We start from the raw sequence: 21,879 nt of genomic DNA, 5'->3' as shown, positions 1-21,879 counted from the left end.
CACATCTCAGGCTATGGTGTGAACTTCAATAGAAAGCATGTACCTAGATAGAAGTCACTATAATTCAGAAAGTACACTTTAGATGCACTGTATTTTTTAAGCTGTTTTTTGTTGAAAAATACAAACAAACAAACAAAAGCCCAACACTGTTGGATATTCTAGTTTTTTTTCAAGACAGAATATCAAGAAACTTCAGCTTATTCCATGCTTTAGTGAATCCACCCAAATACAGCATCATTAACTCATTTAAGTGGCATTTAGTGTTTTGATAAGGTTTTACTGTTTTTCTGTCATAAACCTTTACCAGATTATGCTAGTAGATGTTTTTGAATTTTAAAAGTACAGCTTCTTCATTATATTAATTTAGTCTGATAATATCAGCGAACAGGTCTCAGTTCCTTTTATTGTCCTCCTTTTCCACTCTGGGTTTTGCTGTTTCAAGCTTCTCAGAGGCCACAGCAAAGGGCACCAAGTCAAAGAATGAGAAGGAATGTTTTTTAACCATCTTCAGCTACAACACCTGAATCTTGGCACCTCTTGTAGCATCTACATGGATGGAAGTGAAATTTAGTTTGTATAGGTACTGATATGAATGGGATTAAAAAGCAAGAGCTGAAGTTTCAAGAAGCAGCAGGAAAGTCGAAGACATAACAGTAGTATTGTATGAATTTCACCAGTTATCTGTCCATTAGCAAAGTGAATGTCTCTGGACTAGCAGACATTTGAGGACGCTATTTGAGAGGCAGCCCATCCATTTCATACCTTTCAAAGGAAAATGTGAATTACAACTGGGCCAAATGGGCTTCAGAAGTTCATGCACACAAACTAGCTTCTACGTCCCTTCAGTTCCTTCTGTGTCTCTCATACATACGCAACATTTGCGTGTGTTACTCATATAGTACAAGTAACTGTTGATTACTTCAAGGCATTGGATCAACGGAAGCTCAGCAGTGAGGCAGTTCTTTCAGCCAGGAACCTGAAATATTTCTGAAATGTTTCCTAAACATTAACAGGAACCAGGAGGTATTTTGATAGACTTGTAAATTTAAACTCATTTATAACAAATACTGAACTTATTGGTTTATTATGCCAGCAGGAATTACATATTGTATTATAAAATCAAAGGCCAACATAGTTCAGATATCTTCAGCTATAATTAAGACTTCCACGTATTTTACAAGATTCGAGAGAGAAGTGCTATAAAATCTATAGACTTTATTCATTAAAAAAGCTGCTTATGTAATCAATCCACATTTTTTCAATGTGTTTTATGGGAATCTTGGAATACCTACGTTAAATACATATCGGACAATGTCAGGTATATTTATAACATTTATGACTGTGGATCTATGAATATAGATGAGGAATGGCTGCTAATCAGTGTTTTTATTTTTAATTTTTTTAAAATATTTAACAGTATAAAAAAACTTTTTTTATACTTAACAGTATAAAAAACAGTAGTAAGCAACTGGATGCATGTATAAGATCACTTGTGATCAGTCCCCATGCTGGCAGCAAGATTGCTACCACATTTGTAGCTGAGAGTGCACAGGATTGGTGCTCTGATCTGTGCACAGTGGTGGGATACCTTCAGAGGAAGTGTGTTATACTGAGAGTTTCTCAAACTAAGTTTATTTGAAGAATCCCCTCAGAAGAAGCATAGGAGCAGCTCCTGGTCTCATGTCTTCTGACTTCCACGTTCTCTTTACATTTCCCAAACCAGCATTCCAGTCCCATGCTCTCACCTGGCTCATCATTCTGTTAATTCTTTTTAAGCGTCTAGTCCACGTGGTTCAGTGGGCATGGTGGGGATGGGTTGATGGTTACACTAGATGATCTTTGTGGTCTTATTGAACCTTAATGATTCTAACACCTGTGTTGCCATCCACGTTCCATACATCTTGCTGTATCCTGAAACACAGTTGCGCAAATGTTGCTCTGAAAATAGTTCTGCTCACATGTTTCAAAATAGTGCATCAGCGCTGGTAGCTACAGAGTCAGCTCCAGTTTTGTTTATATACAAGGCAGTGGCAGTCACAGGTCCTGATGTGGCAGGAGTACACTTGTCTCTTGGGGTTGGTGAGGTATTTATCCCACTAGTAAGATATTGCACATGAGCAGGGATGCTAGCACTGGCAACAAATTGAAAGGTAGGTGTAGGAGGTTTGCTTATAAGTAACATCATTACTGCTACTGAAGTGAATAGTCTCTGAGGTGCAAAATTTCTATGCCACTAGCAATCCAAACTTGCTTGATATTCCAATGACACTGCTACATATACCCTCATATTTGCTAGAAAGTCATCTGAAGTTAAAGAGAGATGGGGAAGTATTCTCAGAAAGCCACCTACCTCATGTCCATGCAAGCTTAGAGATTTCCTAATTCATTTACATCACTTAATGGTTTTCTTCCTTTGAATTGAGAAGTGTCACCTCCACAGCTTAAGAGCTCTATTCAGTTAAGAGGGTGGCCTCCAGTCATGCTTGGGAAGTGCTTGTGAATTTGCTGGCTGTATCTGCAATTAATTTGTTCTGGAGAAGTGTCTTAAAATAACTTGTAGGCATTCCCACAGGAACCTCAAGTTGAAAATACAAGAAAAATCAGGCAGGATCAGATTCAAAGTGATGCATTGTTCACATCTGTGATCAGCATTTTGTTGCAGAATACTGTACTGTATGGTTTTGCTACAGACGTTTTCTCTAATAATCAGCCTTAGTATAAAACATCTGAAGTAGGATGATGCAAAGAGCAAACTACTACATAATTCACTACAATAGGGCAAGATTTATTTATGCAAAGAGATTTCAAGTGGACGTTTAGATACTGCCACTGTGGCAGATGAATTAGCATGGGAAACTGCTGCTGATTCTACTTTCCAGTAGATTTAGTACATTACCAGAACACCATGGGCTGGAAAAAATTATAATCTACAAATGGAAAATTGAAATATACTGAAATCTAACCAGGGAGTCAGAGGAACATGTCTCCTGGAATGGCTCCTGTGTTGGCAGAAGTGACTGGGCAGTGATCCCAGAGTGTATTAATCTACAGTCATAGAGCTAGCACAGGAAGGTCATTTAGTTATTATGAAAATAAAATAGGTTTTATAAACTAAAGTTTGGTGATCATGAAAAGATTATCCTCCTACTAGTTTTATTCAAGAGTGTCCACTGGTTAGGCTAGGACAGCAAGACTACTTGCTGCAGGGTTAGAGATTGTCCCCAGCCTGGGTCAGCATGGATTCCATCCACACAGCTTGGATTCTTGTCTTCTCCCAAACAAGGTAGTTATATCCATGCTGCTTGTTGGGCACAGTCCCCAAACTGTACTGAGATTTATGACTGAGAGTGGTATCTGGCAGGAACTACATCTGTGACAGAGAGAGTGTTAACAGTTAAGGAGCACAGGCAATTGTCATCCACTGCTTTAGCCAGCACTTTCTCCTCATTTTATTCTCTTATGCAGACAGCCTGTGTGTCTCACAGCAGCTGTCTGCACAAAATATCCTGTGACTGTCCCTTGGCCTCCAGGGGCAGCTTAGGATGCGGTTATGAGAGGGGAAATTTTGAATCCTAGCAGGCAAAGAGAACAGGACACGAGACTGAGATACTTCCGACCAAATTTTAGTGGTCTGTATGTTAGATGACTAAGTTTAAATTACTTATCTTAGACTGTGTTTACACATTGAAACAAGAACTTACACAGGCAAGATAGGTCAGCCTAAGCTGAAGGTTTTGATTCAGGTTAGATGAATAACACTTTAGAGGTACTTGCTTCTCTCCCTTGACTAAGAGGAGCCTACAGTGATTTACACAACCAAGTTTCAGATCATAGGATTATTAGGGCATTTTCAATTTGTGTCTTTAAAACTTCTGAGGATGGATACTGCACAACATCTTTGGGTAATCTGTTCCAAAACCTAACTGTCCTACAAGTGAAAAGGTTTTTCCCTATACAAAGTCAGAACCACTTCTCTTTATAAAAAGTCAGAAACTCTTCTGTTTTATTTTTGGTCATTTGTCAGCATGACCTCCCTGTGTCACGTGCCACCATGGAAAGCCTGACTCCATCTTTCTGGCAATTTCTTTATAGGCACCGTTCAGCTACTGTTAAGTCCTTCTGATGAATGTCAACTCTCTCAGTGTCTTACAAAGCAAGTCTTCCAATCAACCTTTGGTTGCTCTTTGCAGAACTGATTTGTTTATTGATATCTTTCTTGTACTGAGGAGAGCAACATTATATTTAAAGGATTTTCACCACTCTCCTGACAGCAAATGTATAGGGAAAAACTGTCAGAGGAAGTTCTGAATGAGAAAAGGAGATAAAGAAATATCCAGAAAGATTACAATGAGATTTAAAATACAGGCTTGTGACAATTCCAAACTAACCAACTTAAGCAAATCTCATGTCAAATGTGCTGTTTAAGATTTCTCTATTCCATGTTAATTCCAGCTGAAGCCCAGGTATCAAATAGGTATCAATAGGAAGTGAAAGCTGTCCATTACTCCTGATGGCATCCACTATTTTTTTGCCCTAGATCTACACAGAATCATTGCATCAATTTTCACATGAAACTGAAGGTAGCAGATGACCTTACCAGCATATATGTTGCCTAGATAAGTTCAAAATCATGTCTGAACTTCTCTTCAGTGCTTTCGTATGGACTGCCTACAATCTCCTATATTACCTGCACAAGTAGCAAGAACTACTTGGATCAGACCTGTGACATGTCTTTGGCTGGGAAGATAAAAATGAGGATAATTGAAAATGTATGAAGACATTTATGCTTCAGTGTCTGAGAAGAACAGGAAGGTACCCCACCCATCACAGCAAAACCATATCCTAAAGTGACTCAAACTGAGGAAACTTTAAGAGGTAGGAACCACTAGTGGATGCTCTAGAACAAAACTCCGGGAGTTGCAGAGTCAGCATCAATAACTATGCTACTACTCACTAAAGTGGGGAACAATCCTTTACCCAGACACTCAGTTGTGTACTGGCTCTTCAGAACTCACTCCCTCTGTAATGGTCTGCCTGAGCTTCAAGGGCACTGTACCTGACTCTGAGCTCCTCCAGACATTTTGTACAATCTGTATAGCTTTATGACATAGCTATGATTGTGTGTATCTTTGTTTTCTTCTAGTTCAGACCGTTTGAAACAATTTCTTGAGCCATATTGCAGTCCATCAGCAGGGTTCTTTTGTGGCATCCAAATAAAATTATGTGCTGCTGCGGGAGCTTATGTTTGGGGACACCACTGGACAGTTCCAGAGAGTGGGAGCCAAGTCCCATGCAGTGTTGTTCTCAGTGCCAGGTTGAGATGATTCTAGGTACAAACTGATTTCTGAATTATCCCTAGGCATTCTCTGGGGAGGGTAAGCTGACAGCTGTCCTACTGCCCCAAAGTTCATTCACTGCCTTTTCCATTGAGCAGTGTAGACATCTGGTAACATGTCTATATAGTAAATTAACCAAATAGGCACTGATATACACACACAACGCTGTTAAATTGTTGGAAACACCTCAGTGCTTTTGGCTTGGATCAGTATTGTACCTCCTCTGAACATTACACTGAGGTTACCATGCTGCACCCAAAAGCTTGGATAAGGTCATCCTCAGAGAAAGGACTGTTGCCTCTCCCCTACCTAAACACACATCAGACAGAGAGCTGAAAAAAAAGAAATGAAGAAAGAAACAAAATACTGTTTTCACTAGATCCATGTTTTCATTTGCTTCATGTTTTATCAGCCATCAGGCAAAAGGGCAAGAGAGAAAGCTAAAAATTCATTGCAAAAGGCAGAGAAAAGAAATAAACAGCAACAACAATGAGAGAAAAAAAAGCCATAAGGTAATTTTGAGATAAATCCTCAACTTCTAAGCTGGAGAGCCCGGCCTTGGGTATTGTTAATGAACCATTAGCCCTGCCTTAATCACAACATCTCTTTCTTTGTTCTCACACCCCACTGCTCTTTCGCAGCCGGAGACACTTGGGTTTTCAGAAGTGACAGTGCTCCTCACGAGCACGGTTCATGCTGGTTGTAATGGACACATCTGTGCTTGCAGTGTTTGTCTGTCATCTCCACTGTTTGCTTTTAGCAGCACGAGCAGGAGAGTGGGACGGCACGTGTATGTATGTGTGTGTGAGCTGCAGCGAGAATGCAGAGACCACTTAAAACCCCGCTAAGCCTCTCTGTTTCTCAATGCTGTATTTATTGCATTTCACTTTGTAGTCAGATGAATGGGGTATTTTTTTAAAAAAGAAATTTTACTCCCAGTTGTTTTTACTACAACATAAATTTGCTGACTCTTTATTAGTCAGTAAGAACTTAGGCAACACTTGGTGAGACTTGATTTTCTATTGAAATACGTGCAGCTTTGCTCTCGAAGCAGGCCTTTAAGCTGAGTAACAAAAGCTTACAGACAAAATGTCCTCTTTGCAGAGGCAGCACTGCTTTACTTTGCACAAGTTTTCCTCTGCCACTGCTCCCCAGATCAACTCCCCACTGTGGTGTCAGTGTTGGTGAATGAAAAGGGGATGTGGTATGGGCTGGGGCCCTTGCAGGCAATTCATGTTAAGCCCTTAGCCTGGTCCCTGGCATGGATGTGACCCTGGGCAGCAAGCAGTCTCCTGCACAGTGCCTGGAGAGGTTTGGGGAACCGTCTGAGCAATCTGGACCCATTTCTGATGCAGTGGGGGTTCAGCTATGTGGATATGATCATGCCATATCCCTCAGCCCGCAGCCAGAAGCCTAGTCCTGGCCTGCTTTATGTGAAGTAACAAGAACTCAGTATCTGCTTTATTTTTTTTCCTTTCCTAGAAGCATCTTAGATTTCTATTTTCTTAGGCTCTGGTTTTATGACGAAGGTGGCACAAATGATTATCTCTGTAGCTTCATTTCTTATCAGTGTGAGATGAGGTGTTTACCCCACGTCAACGCCACTGGTGCTTTCCTTATACTGAAGAAAATGAGAACTCAACTGCTACTCTTAATCAGTGAAACAGCTTGTTACCCTAGAAACTGTAGAAAAAATAGCCACACAGCCCCATTCAGGGAAAGACTGAGAAGGCCTGGCTTTTTCTTTATCTTTTCTCTTTCACTAACAAAGAAAAAGAGATTTTAATTATTTTTTTTTGCTTCCATTCTTCTTAATTAATTTTGCAGTTCTCATACTCTGTACTGAATGTGCATTTCATAGTGATATTTTTTCTTCATGTGAATCCTATAAATTAGTATGTCATGTAAAAGTTTATGAAAATTAGGCCTAAAGCACAGTAAGCCTTCATTTGTCTACTTGTGCATCTTCCTACCATCATTCATTCAATCAGTTATTATGTCAGCTTTTGTATATTGTGTCCTAACAATTCCTTTAGAACATTTTTCAGAACATGAAAATGGATATTGTGAAGCTAATGCCTCTGAACATCCTATTAATTCCCCCATTGGTTGGATATTCTTGATTTAGTAATGTGTTGGTTTAGAATAACCAATACTTCAAACACATTTTCTTATGTATTTACTTTTTATTTCATTGAGCAAAACAAGAATAGTGTGAAAGAACAATACAAGTTAATGTTAAAGGGATTCATAATTTGCTTTTCCTTTGTGATGTCTATAGCCAAAAGAGCAATGTCAAATATAATTAAGGTTGCATAACTCCTCCATTCTATCCTCTTTTTAATTCACTCACAGCTTTCTTAATTGATCACTATCCATTCTCAAAGTTCTCATTTGAAAGTGATTGTTTGGCAGAAATCAATGTGAAAAAATGTGCCACCAGTTCTTGAGAATGACAAAACTACAAAGCAAAATCTACAAGAATCTACAAGAACAATTATCTACAAGAAGGGCTGCAGGGAGGATCCGGGGAACTACAGGCCTGTTAGCCTGACCTCGGTGCCGGGGAAGATTATGGAGCAGATTTTCTTGAGGGAGATCATGCGGCATGTGTGGGACAACCGGGGGATCAGGCCTAGCCAGCATGGGTTCACGAAGGGCAGGTCCTGCTTGACCAACCTGATCTCCTTCTATGATCTAGTGACCCGTCTGGTGGATGAGGGAAAGGCTGTTGATGTGGTCTACCTAGACTTCAGCAAAGCCTTTGACACTGTCTCCCACAGTATTCTCCTCCAGAAGCTGGCAGTCCGTGGCTTGGACAGATACACTCTTGGCTGGGTAAGGAAGTGGCTGGAGAGCCGGGCCTGGAGAGTGGTGGTGAATGGAGTTAAATCCAGCTGGCGACCGGTCACGAGTGGTGTTCCCCAGGGGTTGGTGCTGGGGCCTGTCCTGTTTAATATCTTTATTGATGACCTGGATGAGGGTATTGAGTGCACCCTCAGTAAGTTTGCAGATGACACCAAGCTGGCTGGAAGTGTTGATCTGCCTGAGGGTAGCGAGGCCTTACAGAGGGATCTGGATAGGTTGGATAGCTGGGATGAAGCCAATGAGATGGGATTCAACAAGACCAAATGCCGGGTCCTGCACTTTGGCCGCAATAACCCCAGGCAACGCTACAGGCTTGGGGCAGAGTGGCTGGAAGACTGTGTAGAGGAAATGGACCTGGGGGTGTTGATTGACGCTAGACTGAACATGAGCCAGCAGTGTGCCCAGGTGTCCAAGAAGGCCAATGGCATCCTAGCTTGTATCAGAAATAGTGTGGCCAGCAGGAACAGGGAAGTAATTATCCCCCTGTACTCAGCACTGGTGAGGCCGCACCTCGAGTACTGTGTCCAGTTTTGGGCCCCTCACTGTAAGAAAGACATCGAGGCCCTGGAGCGTGTCCAGAGGAGGGCAACAAAGCTGGTGAGGGGTCTGGAGCACAGGCCTTATGAAGAGCGGCTGAAGGAGCTGGGATTATTCAGTCTGGAGAAGAGGAGGCTCAGGGGAGACCTTATTGCTCTCTATAACTACCTGAAGGGAGGTTGTAGTGAGCTGGGGGTCAGCCTCTTCTCTCGTGTGACTAGTGATAGGACTAGAGGGAATGGCTTCAAGCTGCGCCAGGGAAGATTCAGGCTGGACATTAGGAAATACTACTCCTTTGAAAGGGTGGTCAGGCACTGGAATGGGCTGCCCAGAGAGGTGGTGGAGTCACCGACCCTGTTGGTGTTCAAAGAGCGTTTGGATGTTGTGTTGAGGGACATGGTTTAGCGAAAACCATTGGTGAAGGGCAAATGGTTGGACTGGATGATCCTGTGGGTCTTTTCCAACCTTAGCGATTCTATGATTCTATGAAAAGAAAACTCATAACAATCCCACAAAACCATTATTTTCCCCATAAAAAATAACTGAAAGAGTCTGCCATTCACACACAGCTTACATTAAATTATCTTCAAGAGGAGGGTGAGGAACCAAATGCCTTGTTAGTATAAATGGGTCAGATGGAGTTGTGTTGACTTTTGTGCACAGGACATTTGGTGCATTTGGTTAATATGGCTGTCTTTTGATGAAAATGTGAACATTCGTAAACTAAGCTCTGTTCAGAAGCAGTAGATTTCTTGCACGTAGCTATGAGTTGTTATTCATTGAACAGATGATTTAGCCATGCAATGAATGAAAAATATTCTTGGAAATTTGTGTGGGTTTAACCAAAGTCCTCCCATCACAAACCTTATAAAGTAAGAAAGGCTTTCAGATCCAGGGCACCCAATAACACTAAAACTCTTCTCTGAAAAGATTTGATAGCTGCATCTCAGTGAGTAAGATTTTAGTGCTTCTTTCAGAGTTGAACTGTTGCATAGTTTTTAAATGAACACTCAGCTAGGAAAGAATTTTAGCTTAAATCTTGATATATTCTTTTCTTTCATGATAACGGTTGGAAATTATCATAATATTAGTTTGGTATCTATCTTAATCTCAAACACTACTTTTAATGCAAGATCTACAAGAAATCTCAGCTTTCCTTTGGCTGATAGCTTTCTCTATAAGGTTATAATACATTTTACTTAACAGCACTAGTAGAATTTTCCACTGCTACCTTTTTCTGCTTTGCTCAACATCTGGGCATTTATTGACATCTGGGTTCAATTTGAGTGAATGTATAATTGTACGTACAGTGCAAATAAGCAGATCCCCTTTTTGAAAGGAATGTAGCCAGGCAAGCCAAATGGTTTGATTCTGCCCCAGATATACCCTCAGCATCACTTATCTTACAAAAGCTGTTCCTGTCTTCATGCTTATATCATTGTGCAGAATTATACTGAATGGCTGTAAAAGGAAAAGGGCAGAGCTAATCCCTAACATAGACTGTAGGTTTTACTAATTACCTGTCAGCTAAGGACTAGCATATTAAAGGAGAGATTTGTTTTGAAGCACAGCTGGTGCAGTGCCTCAAAGAAGCCTGTCACTGCTACGAATTCTGGCCCATCAACATTATTGATGGTGAAATCCTTTACACCTGACTTAAACCATTCAGAAATTAGACATCTAGTTTAAAAAAGTTACTGAGGTTCATTCTGTAGTCAGTGAAGCAATACCAGTCCTTTTGGATGGTTATGTATCCTAGCTTTTAAATGATGATGATGATTATGAGACAGGATAAACTGTCCTCTGGAAGTACTTTTCTCATTCCATGGGAACCTCTTACTCAAAGTTTTTAAAATGATCTTTTTTTCAATGACAACAAAAGCAGGCCTTGCCTACGCTATTTACTCAAAGCATTCCTGGGATGGGAGAGGTGATGAGAGAGGAAGCTTCATCCTCCTAGGAGCTGCTTCTGTGAATATCGAGACTCAGAGAAACTTTCTTCTTTGCTCTGCCTCTTGCCAAGTGGAAATTGCTGCAGCCTGGGATGTCCTGCTAGTGCTATTTTTTAATATATCTAAAAGTGCCTACCTGGCACAGTCTTGTTCTTTTGCTATTCCTGGATGGGAGTGACAAAGGGGGAACTCCTCTTTGAGTTGAGGAAGAAGGAAATACATGATCTCTAGAAGCAAGGTCAGGCAGGCTTCACGGGGAGATTACAGTGCAGCAGTTCACATTTGTAGGAGGAAAATAAGAAACGCCAAAGCTTGACTTCAGTTGACACCAACCAGGATGGTGTAAGACAACAAAGAAGGGTTTTTAAAGTGTGTAAACAGAACGAGGATGTCTAAGAAAACATTGGACTGATACTCGATGAGGATGGTCTCCTAAGCAGCAGGGATGAGGGAGAGTCAGCCTTGATACTGTACCAGAACTGCTCAGCAACAGCCAAAACATTGGTGTGACATCAATGAGTTTCTAGATACAAGTGCAGAGCACATCGCTGTATGGGCTGCTGAGAGAAGGTAACTCTGTCTCAGTCAGACTAGTACAACAGATCCTGACTGGATTCACCCCAGAATAATAAGGGTGTAGGTGTTACAGCAGGACCCTTCTTAAGAATTTACCAAATGTCTGGGGAGATCCAGTGACTAAAAACTAGCCAATGTTATACCCATATAAAAAAAGGTGAGAGAGAAGACCCAGAAAACTACAGACCTCTCATTTCAGCTTCAGTCCCTGCGATAGTTATGTAGATTATCCTGGGGGATACTGAATGGCAGTTAAAGAACAAAGCTGTTATAAGGCATAATCAACATGGATTCATGGGTTCATGAAAGGAAAATTCTGTCTTTATTTGATATTCTTCTACAATATGGTAAGGTGCCTAGCGGATGAAAGGAAGGAAGTAGATGTAATCTTTCTGGATTTTAGCAAGGCCTTTGATACCATCCCTCACAGTGTCCTTCTGGATAAATATTCCAACTGTGAGTTGAACAGGTCTGTGCAATGCTGGGTGATGAACTAGCTGAGTAGTAGAACTCAAAGAGTTCTATTGAATGGGGGGCTATAGCTGACTGGCAGCCACTTACTAGCAATATTAAGACTCAATTCTAGGGCCAATCCTTTTTAACATGTTTATCAGTGATCTGGATGCAAGAGTGGAATGCATGCAAGTTTGTGATGATAAGAAACTGGGAGTTGCTGCTGACTCCCTTGGAGAAGGGATAAGAGGCCTTGCAGAGGGATCTAGGTACACTGGACAATCAGCAACAGCATGAAATTCAAGAAAGCTAAATGCCAGATTCTGCACTGGGGATGTAGTAACATGAGAAGAAACAGTTAAAGATGGCAAGATGAGTGGCTGGAAAGCAGCTCAGCAGAAGGGGATCTGGAGGTATTGGTGACAGCAGCTCAGAGCGAGCCAGCAACGTGCTCTGCCAACCAAAAGAACAAAATGTATTTTGGGGTGAATTAAACACAGGATAGCCAGAAGGTCAAAAGGGGCATTTATCTCACTACATTTAGTGTTTCTGTGCCTTCACCTTGAATACTGTGTGCAGTTCTGCACTTCACGATATGAAAAAGTCCTTGAAATTGTCCAGAGGAGGACAACAGAGCTGTAACAGGGCTGGAAGGCATGCCTTATGAGGAGAGGTTGAGGACATTGGGCTGTTGGTCTGGGGAAGAGGAGGCCAAGAGGTTACCTCACTGCTCTCTGCAGCTCCCCGAGAAGGGGAAGTAGAGTGTGGTGCTGAGTTCTGCTCCTGGTAACTGATGGCAGGACATGTGGGAATGGCACAGATCTTCACCAGAGGAGGGTCAGACTGCATATTAGGAAAATTTCTTTACTGTGAGGCTGTTTGAACGCTGGTAGATGCTTCCTGGTGAGGTGGCTGGTACCCCATGGCTGTCAGTGTTCAAGAGGCACTTGGGCAATTTCTGTGCTTTAAGTTTTGGTTAGCAATGGAGTGGTCAGGCAGTGGGACTTGATGTTCTTTGAAGGTCCCTTCTGACTGAGCTTCTCTTTTCTTTTCCTTTCTTTTCCTTTCTTTTCTTTTCTTTTCTTTTCTTTTCTTTTCTTTTCTTTTCTTTTCTTTTCTTTTCTTTTCTTTTCTTTTCTTTTCTTTTCTTTTCTTTTCTTTTCTTTTCTTTTCTTTTCTTTTCTTTTCTTTTCCTTTCTTTTCCTTTCTTTTCCTTTCTTTTCCTTTCTTTTCCTTTCTTCTCTTTTCTTCTCTTTTCTTCTCTTTTCTTCTCTTTTCTTCTCTTTTCTTCTCTTTTCTTCTCTTTTCTTTTCTTTCTTTTCTTCCTTTCGTTCTTTCGTTCTCTTTCTCTCTCTTTCTCTCTTTCTTTCTTTCTCTCCTTCTCTCTCTCTTTCTCTCTTTCTTTCTTTCTTTCTTTCTTTCTTTCTTTCTTTCTTTCTTTCTTTCTTTCTTTCTTTCTTTCTTTCTTTCTTTCTTTCTTTCTTTCTTTCTTTCTTTCTTTCTTTCTTTCTTTCTTTCTTTCTTTCTTTCTCTCTCTCTCTCTCTCTCTTTCTCTCTTTCTCTCTTTCTTTCTCTCTTCCTCTCTTCCTCTCTTTCTTTTCCTTCTTTCTTTCTTCCTGTACTGTCCTGTCCTTCAATTTAACTGATAGTTAAAACAGTGAGTCTCTTCATAATGTTTTTAAACTTAGGAAAGACTATCCTTTTAAAACTTGAGTGTTTTATTGTTTGGCTCACATTCACTCCTTCAGCCTTCTAATTCTGGAGGTGGTGTAAATGTGAGCTACTCTACCTGTTTAATAGAACAGAAGGTATTTCACGATCTGTCTCCCACACGGATTTTTTTTTTTGAGATAATTTTTACTTTTATTTGAATATTCATTATGTTATATGTGAAAATGGGAAATTCTGGATCAGTAAAGACACAGATAAAAAGAAGGTGTAGAAAAGAAACCATTTCATGGCTATGCAACCAGTGATTGTAATATGTAACACAAGACCACCCTACAACAAGCAAGAAATTAGCAATGTTGAGGGCTGTTGGACACCATATTTTCACAGCAGATCAGCACAAAATTACTTAGCACAGATGTTTCTGTAATTGTGATACACTGGGAAAATTCTCAGTATTCAAACTTCAATGGCTCCCAGACTCACACTTCCACCTGTGTTGTGGTGGTCCACTCTTAATACACTGGTCTGTAATGTGAACCATGTGGTAACATGCGTCTGGCATAAAAACCTGTCAAAACCCCTCACCCACTATTCTCTTCCCATCTTTAGGCTTTTTCCCTCTTTTCTATTTTCTATTTTCATATTTCATTTCAATATTTCTATTTTCATTTTTAAAGCATTTAAAATTTCAAGAAAAGAAAGACACCAAGAAGCTCATGAAATTGGAGATGTGGGAGGGAGCTAGCTCTTGTACTTTCAGTTTGATAGTCATCAAAGGTTGTTAGCTTCTCTCTGCAGTGCATGCAGCATCTTTGAAATATAACATTGTAGTGTTTGCTACAGTTAACCAATGTATTTATAGGAAAACAGTTATTTTATTCACTGTTTCATTTTTGTGGGTTACGACACTCATTTTAAAAATGTTTGTCTTGTAAATACAGTTCGGCCAATTTATTTTTGATGGTGAACTTTTTTTTTTGACCAACATACTACGATGCTTACTAATTTTCACATAATACTTTGTATAAGTAGATCTCAAGAGTGTTTCCAAAGGCTGCCATCAAGCTCATGATTGCATATATGTGTTTGTCTGTGAGTCTTAGCCTCATAATGAGGGAAACGTGAACAAGTATTTTAGTAATAATGTTCAAAATATATAGCAGCCTGCCAGTTTCAGAAATGCATCAGAAAATTTATTAAAAAAAGAGTTGTGTGTAAAAATGTTAGTAGATAACAGCATACATTACATTATTCCAGAAAATAGTTTCTTGAAAAATATAAGCAAAATATTTTTTTCCCCTGAAAGTCCTGTTTAAAGAAATACATATTAATTGTATATTACTAGGGTTTATACTTACACTATTCCAGACTTGCTATTTTGTTCAAGTTCCACCAGCTATTCATTCTGTTACTTTTAAATAAAGTATTGCATTTTTTTTAGAACACTACTTATTTTTTAACTGGTTTTATTTATTTTATTTTATTTTATTTTATTTTATTTTATTTTATTTTATTTTATTTTATTTTTTGTATTCTTTGAAAGACACATTTATTTGCTCTAAAGTATGATTTTCCATGGAATTTAATTTCATAGGAAGTTAATTTTAGGGTCCCTTTCCCTCTTTTAGTAAAAAGTGAATCTTGTTCCTGACCACACTCAATTACAATATCTATGGTACTGATATTTAAGAATGGAAAAAAACAGATAAATTGAGCTATTCAGGCAGTTTTGTGCAATATCCAGTATCTGTCACTAAAATTACAGAATTTTACCATGGAAAAGCCAAAAGGCCAATAGAAAGTACTTCAGTAGAAGTACCTTTAAATAGACAAAACCATGTCTTACCTAAAAATGGTCAGTTTTACAATCTTAGGAATGCAGAGTTTGAATTTATATGAGTTAGAAATGGTTTGCTAATCTGTCATCCACAGCATCACTGGGTCATATGGAAAGAAACATTGAGTGGATAGACCTTAAAAGAGCAGATTTACAAAAATGTGTGAACAAAACTTCTATCTCATCAGGTTACTGAAAAATCATTCAGAATTTGGTACTAGTGCTTCTGGTGATATGGAATCATCTGAATCAAATATTGAAGGCAGTCCCTAAAGACTGAAGCAAGAGTTTTTTCTTAGCTGTTGGTAACATTAAAATAACACTGAGGTAGAGATGGAAATCCTTCAATTTCTGGTCCAAAGGAGTAGCATTGCCTCTCTGAATGCTTTGCACAGCCCACTGAAAATGGCTGAGCTTTTGACAGCACTCCTGGTCCTCACTGACCTTGGTCTAACACCTCGCCATGGGGTCACCAAACGATAGATTGATCATCCTGAAAGTGCGAGTTTCTCAAGGGTTACATAAACAACCTCTAGTCGTTAAAGCTAACTATAGAAAAAGTCCAATCCTCCCTCTCTTTCCTTCTCTCTCTATCTTTTTTTGTGCATTTGAGCCACAATTTGAGAAAAGTGAACAAATCTACTGATAAACTTCTCTTATTAAATAATTTCTTTGCTTCTAGTGATTCGACATTAAAGACAGTGGCACAAATGGAAATTATTTATATCCTCAATTTTTAGCTGTTGAAATTATTATTTTCTTTCACATCCATATTAAAGCATAGTCATACTAGCATTGCAGAAAAAAGAAAATTGTTTCTACTCGTGATATACTTACACTTGTTTTATTCTAAGATTAATACAGTTGAGCCATGGCTCATGGAATGAACTTGCCTGTAATTAAAAAAGAATGAATTGTTTTCTGGCTCAAGAAGGTGAAGATCAAAGCTGGCTGAAATAACAGAGATTTATATGAATTATTTCCAATTCACAATGCCTTTTATTTAGGTTTTATCTCACAAATGTCAGAACTTTGAATAGCTTTGAATACTTTTGGACAGAAGTAAAGGTAATGTTTTTACAGACAGACTCTATCAAAACACAGACTTTAAAGTAAAAAAAAAAAATCTGAAACATTTTAACTCAGAAAACAAAATCTTTTCCCATTGAAATTTTCTATTTTGATGAAAATAATCAGATTAAAATTCAAAACATTCTGGAAAGAATTTCACTTTTGGTGATTGTTAATGTACATCTTTTGTGATAACTAGAAATGCAACCAAAATACATAGGTCAGACTGGAAGTAATGTCTCCTAATTATTTCCATGGAAACTACAACAAATACAAAGAGCACAACACTATTTGCAAATTCTCAGCTGCAAAATGCTGTTTTTCAACCACTGGCTGTGCATTTTTACCAGCAAGGAACAAGACCCTGCATGCCACTCTTGTAAAAATCTGCACCAGTTGATGTGGCCCACTGTTGCTGTCACCACTGCTGGAACACACCACGTACCACTTCACTGTGCTCACATCCACTGGTTTGGTTTCTGTAAATGTTCAGCAACCATTGATGAATGACACTGGGTGCCAATTTTTTTCCGCGTGGAGGAATTCATGGACACACCTTTGCTTTATCTGCACCTCCATGCCAGACAACATTTATCAGACTGCCACTCTGCTGCCATTTGTCAAATGGAAACAAAATGTAACAGAATATGGTCAGAAGGTTCAACCTCTACTGCCATACCACCAACATCCACATCTGACATTGTGGGCCAACACACTAAAATAAGACACATTACTTTTGGAGCAGCCCTCGTGATGATACAGAGGAAATAGAAGTTTCTATCTCCTTTCACACTGTAAATCTTCAGGTAGGTGTAAAAAGCTTTCAGAAGACTGTTCATGTGTGATGGAAAGACCATCTATTATAAACAATGTACCTGATCTTCAAAGATTCTGGTCTCTCACATTCTTTTAAGTGACCAGTTGTGACACCCATGTCATGGTAGACAGTCATGGAGTACTATGGTGGCTTTTTCTGAACCTTTTGAAATACCTGGCTGTTCATTACAAATATAGTATACTAGTATAAAATATTACTTTTTCATATCTAGCCCTTCTGTTCTGCTAGAAATATTTGATAGGAAAAGAGGGAACTATTTTAAATCAAAGGAGGATAGATTTAGATTATATTTTAGGGGGAAATTGTTCACTCAGAAGTGATGAGGCACTGGCACAGGTTGCCCTGAGAAGCTATAGGTGCCCCAACTCTGGAGGTGTTGAAGGCCAGGTTGGATGGGGGCCCTGGGCAGTCTGAGCTGATGGGAGGCAACTGGGCCATGGCAGGGGGGTTGGGACTGGATGATAGTCTTCAGGGTCCCCTCCAACCTAAGCTAGTCTATGATTCTATTAAATATGCTTTAATGCAATTAAACAGATTTCAGAGTATGCATCTGAAGTGCTTCAGCTACAAATGCATGACATGCAGACCACAGCTTTAGAGACACTCATTTCTGTGACAACAATCAAAAATGTATACCTTCAAGGTCACGAGGGATAAGTACAAGGATGAGATGTATTTGCTCTGTTTCCTGTAGTGTTACACTCTGAGATGCATCTCTCTTTCTTGGTGTAAAAAAATTCTTTCATACCAGGAGAAAAAGCATCACTCAAAGTTTATAATAACTACAGCTGTACTTCATTTTAATGATCTGTTCTTTATGTAGGCTTTTACTGCAAATTATAAAGATGCAAAATCTCATCCTGATTTAGCATTTAAGTTTTCTGGACTTAAAGATTCATTACTGCTCACAGACAAAGCTGATACAAAACCTGAGTTTCTGTCTGACTTTTAATAAACTCTACATCCATTTAGAAGGGCAAATAAACTCTCCAATTTCTATGAAGCAGCATTTCTTACAAGAAGCAGTAGGCCTACTGCAGCACTTAAGTTCTTAGGTTAGAATTCATATGCTCCATCTTTGAAATTTAGATTCTCTCTGAGGTCTTGAAGAGGACTCTTGGGAGCTCAAATAAACAGTTTTGAAGAAAATGCTTTCCTTTAATGATGTTTGTGTTTTCTTTGTAAACTGCAGTGGAACCTGGTAACTCATAGAAGACATTTGTGTTTCCAATGTTTTCATCTATAGCAGAGTAGGTAGCACTGAATTCAAGGGGTAGTTTGTGACTGATGCTTTAATATACAATTTGAAACTCATAAAAAGAGTTAAAGGCTCTTCTTTCCCTCAGCCCACAGATCTAGTGATGGAAACCGTTTGCTAAAGAGGCATCTAAAGAGAAACACAAGGTCTTCAGCAAACTTCTGAGTGATCAGCAAATCACTCAGACCTTGATACGTGGGGACTGGGTGAAAATAACATCAAAACATCTTTCTGACAGGAAATTTTATATCAGTTTATATAAGGCTGAAAAGAAGGAACAAGGAGAGCAGGGTGAGCAGTTGGATAACAGTAGATCAGCACGCACAGCCTGGTGACGTTTATGAAAAAAAATATATATATCATTTGCAGACTCATCATTTATGCAGCCAAGCCTTTCAAGAAAGTGAGATCTCTGAAGAGGGAGATACTTTCACAAGGTAAACTAATGTGTCTGCACATTGGACACACTGGATAGCTCTTTTCCTTGTTTGCATACGTCACTTTCTTGCTATGCTGCCTACTTTTCCAAGATCAAGAAAACTGAAATCTCATTCTGACTGCGAGTTCAGAAGCCAATTCTTCAGGAAAAATAATAATAATAAATAAATAAATAAAAATAGTTGGGTCCAAATCCCTTGGGTTTATCTGTCTTTGCTGACTGTTGCTTCTTCACTAATTTTCACTGTCTCCTTCAATCCTTACAGAAGTACCATCCCCTTCAGATCTGCCCTGCAGCAGCTCTTCCTGCTGCCAACTTGCAGTAAAATTTATTGCCCTGTTTCATCAGATGACAAGAAACAATGCCAGCAATTTCTCCAGTGCTATCTATATGTGATCAAACAGCATCAAACTTATCCACACACTGAACAAAGGTATGCTGGTTTCTCTTGTATATTTTTAACCTGTAAAGTCTACTAGAAGCATACTTGTTTGACAAGAAGTAAATAACAGATCTTTAGGCCGGAAGCTTGTCAAAAAGAGTACTTAAATAGCACAACGTTCAGAAAAATGCTGGGAAAAGGAATCTTGTTTTATAGTGCAGAAATCTGCAGTGTCATTTAAATTTAAAGGTCAGTCCCCTAAAGTTATTTATTGTTCAAAAGGTGTTTTTAATCAATTTGAGAAAGTATGGCTTCTCTCCAAGAATGCCTCCCTTCTCCACAAGCACCAGTAGTCAGGATTAAAGGAGTTTAAATAATAACAAACCAAGCTTTGTGTTTGTGCCTAGTGTCAACTTGCACTGCGTCAGAAAAAGGGAAGTTCAGTTTTACTTTGTTACAGTGCACTGAGTAATAGCTAAAAAGAATCATCGTACTGTAATTATGAGTACTCCAAATAATTATCCACACTCTCTCCTTCACAGGATCTTATACCTAAAATCAGATATTAATCATTCTGTAATCTGAAGGACACGTTAACATTTGCAGTGGAGTGGGACAGATACGCCTATGTTCATGGAAATGGAAGTCAGTAAAATCTCATCAGCATCCTGCTGAAATATTGTCAGGAATCCAAAGAGAGGACAGTCATTTTCGTGCCTTGCTGTGACTAAACCCCTTTGAAGCTGTTTGAGATCTTTTGCTCTCGATGCAGCTCTGTGTAGATGAAGTGATCTGCTCTGCATACTGGCAGTCATGACAGTGAATTGCACTATTCCACATTCCCACCCATACCAGTACCTGAAATAAGCCACCACTTTCTTACTGTGGTTTTTGAAAACTTCAGATACTCTGCTGCATTTTATTAACTTGACTTCCACTTTTGGCAGGGAATGCGATCAATCTATTTTACAAATGAGGAATGGAGGCACTTAAAGGTTAAGCAACTTGTCCATGGTCACAGAGAGTGTCCATGGCAAGATGCCGCCACCTTATGTAATGTGAAACATCAAACTCAAACCATTTGAGTTGTCCATTTCCTTCAACCGACTTAAAGAACACTGATGCCTAAATAATTTAAATAGCATCCTAGTCTGAATTAATTTCTTCAAATAGCTTGCCACATCTTCAGGTTAACACTCCATTTCTATCTGCTAAGTTACACAGGTGTGTCATACAGATGACAATATACAGATCAAATTCTGTACTTGGTCAAAACATGAGTAAACTGTGAGCTGTCTGCTACAAGTAGGACACTGCTTGTAGGATTATAGTACTTGGCAGGGTACTGCATAAACTCAGAGCTTAATTGTCAACTGTTGGCTGAACCTTCATGTTCGGACTGCCAGCAACTGCATGAAGTTCAGCAAGGGAAAATGCCATGTTTTGCACCTGGAATGGGAGAAGTAATGCTGGACACAGGCACAGACTGAGAGATGTTTGACTGGAGAACATCTCAGTGGAAGCGGATCTGTGGGTACTGGTCAAAAGCAAGGCTTAGCATGAGCCAGTAGTGTGTCCTGGCAGACAAAAGGAAAAACTGTATTTTGGGGTGCATTAAACACACAGCATAGCCAGCTAGTCAAAAAAGGCATTTCTCTTACTATATTTAGCACTGGTACAGCTTCAGTCCTCGGATCACCCTCATGGCCTCCTCTAGACCCACTCCAGCAGGTCCTTGTCCTTCTTATGCTATGGTTCCAGGGCTGAACATAGTACTCCAAATAGGGTCTCATCAGAGCTGAGTAGAGTGGGAGAAGAAGCTCAGAATGTTGTTGGCTTCCTAGGCCACAAGTACATATCACTAGCTCATGTTCAATTTTTCATCCACCAACATACCTAAGTCCTTCTTCTCAGGGCTGCTTTCAATCCACTCATCATCCAGCCTGTATTTGTACTTGGGATTGTCCTGATCCAGATGCAGAACCTTGGCACTTGGCTTTGTTGATATGCCAACCTCTCAATCCTGTAAACATCCCTCTGGCTGGCATCTCCTCCCTGCAGCATATCAACTGCACCACTCAGCTTGTTGTCATCTGCAGACTTGCACGCAGTCCTACTGTTTGTGCCACCAACAGAGATATCAAATAATACCAGGCTAAATACAGACCTTTCAGGGACTCCACTTGTCATTGGTCTCCATCTGGACATCAAGCCATTGACTACAAATTTTTGAATTCAACCATCTAGCCAATTCCTTATTGTCTGTGTGGTCTATCTATCAAAATAATGCCACCTCAGTTTCGAGACAAGTGTGTTGTGAAGGAGACTTTCAAGCATTTTGCACAAGTCCAGTTAGATGAATTAGATAAAATCAGTTGCTCTTCCCTTATCCACCAAATGCTGTTTCCTCTTTTCTAGTCAGTGGGAAATTCACCAGACTGGCACAACTTTTCAAAATGACGGACAGCAACTGATGGATGGCTTAGTAACTTAGTGACTTCATCTGCCAGTTCCTTCAGGAGCCTCAGGCACATTTTATCATGCACCATGGATCGGTGCACATTCAGATTCCTTAGATGGTCTTAGACCTGATCTTCTCCTGCAGTGTATGATTCTTCATTCTCTAAGGCCATACCTTTGGATTCTGTGAGTTGAGTGATG

The 21,879-nt window shown here is 39.6% G+C and overlaps 1 long non-coding RNA gene across 1 annotated transcript in view; it reads left to right on the top strand.

The window, feature by feature from the left end:
* Window positions 1–21,879, top strand: part of LOC121110298 — a 71,842-nt gene that overhangs the window by 26,978 nt on the left and 22,985 nt on the right. The window contains exon 2 of the long non-coding RNA XR_005858559.2: window positions 19,102–19,269. This is a non-coding gene — a long non-coding RNA (uncharacterized LOC121110298). The remainder of the gene's footprint in view (window positions 1–19,101; window positions 19,270–21,879) is intronic.

The sequence above is a fragment of the Gallus gallus genome, chromosome 3, assembly GCF_016699485.2.
Source record: "Gallus gallus isolate bGalGal1 chromosome 3, bGalGal1.mat.broiler.GRCg7b, whole genome shotgun sequence".
NCBI classification, from domain to species: Eukaryota; Metazoa; Chordata; class Aves; order Galliformes; family Phasianidae; genus Gallus; species Gallus gallus.
This window is presented reverse-complemented; position numbering and strand designations above follow the sequence as displayed.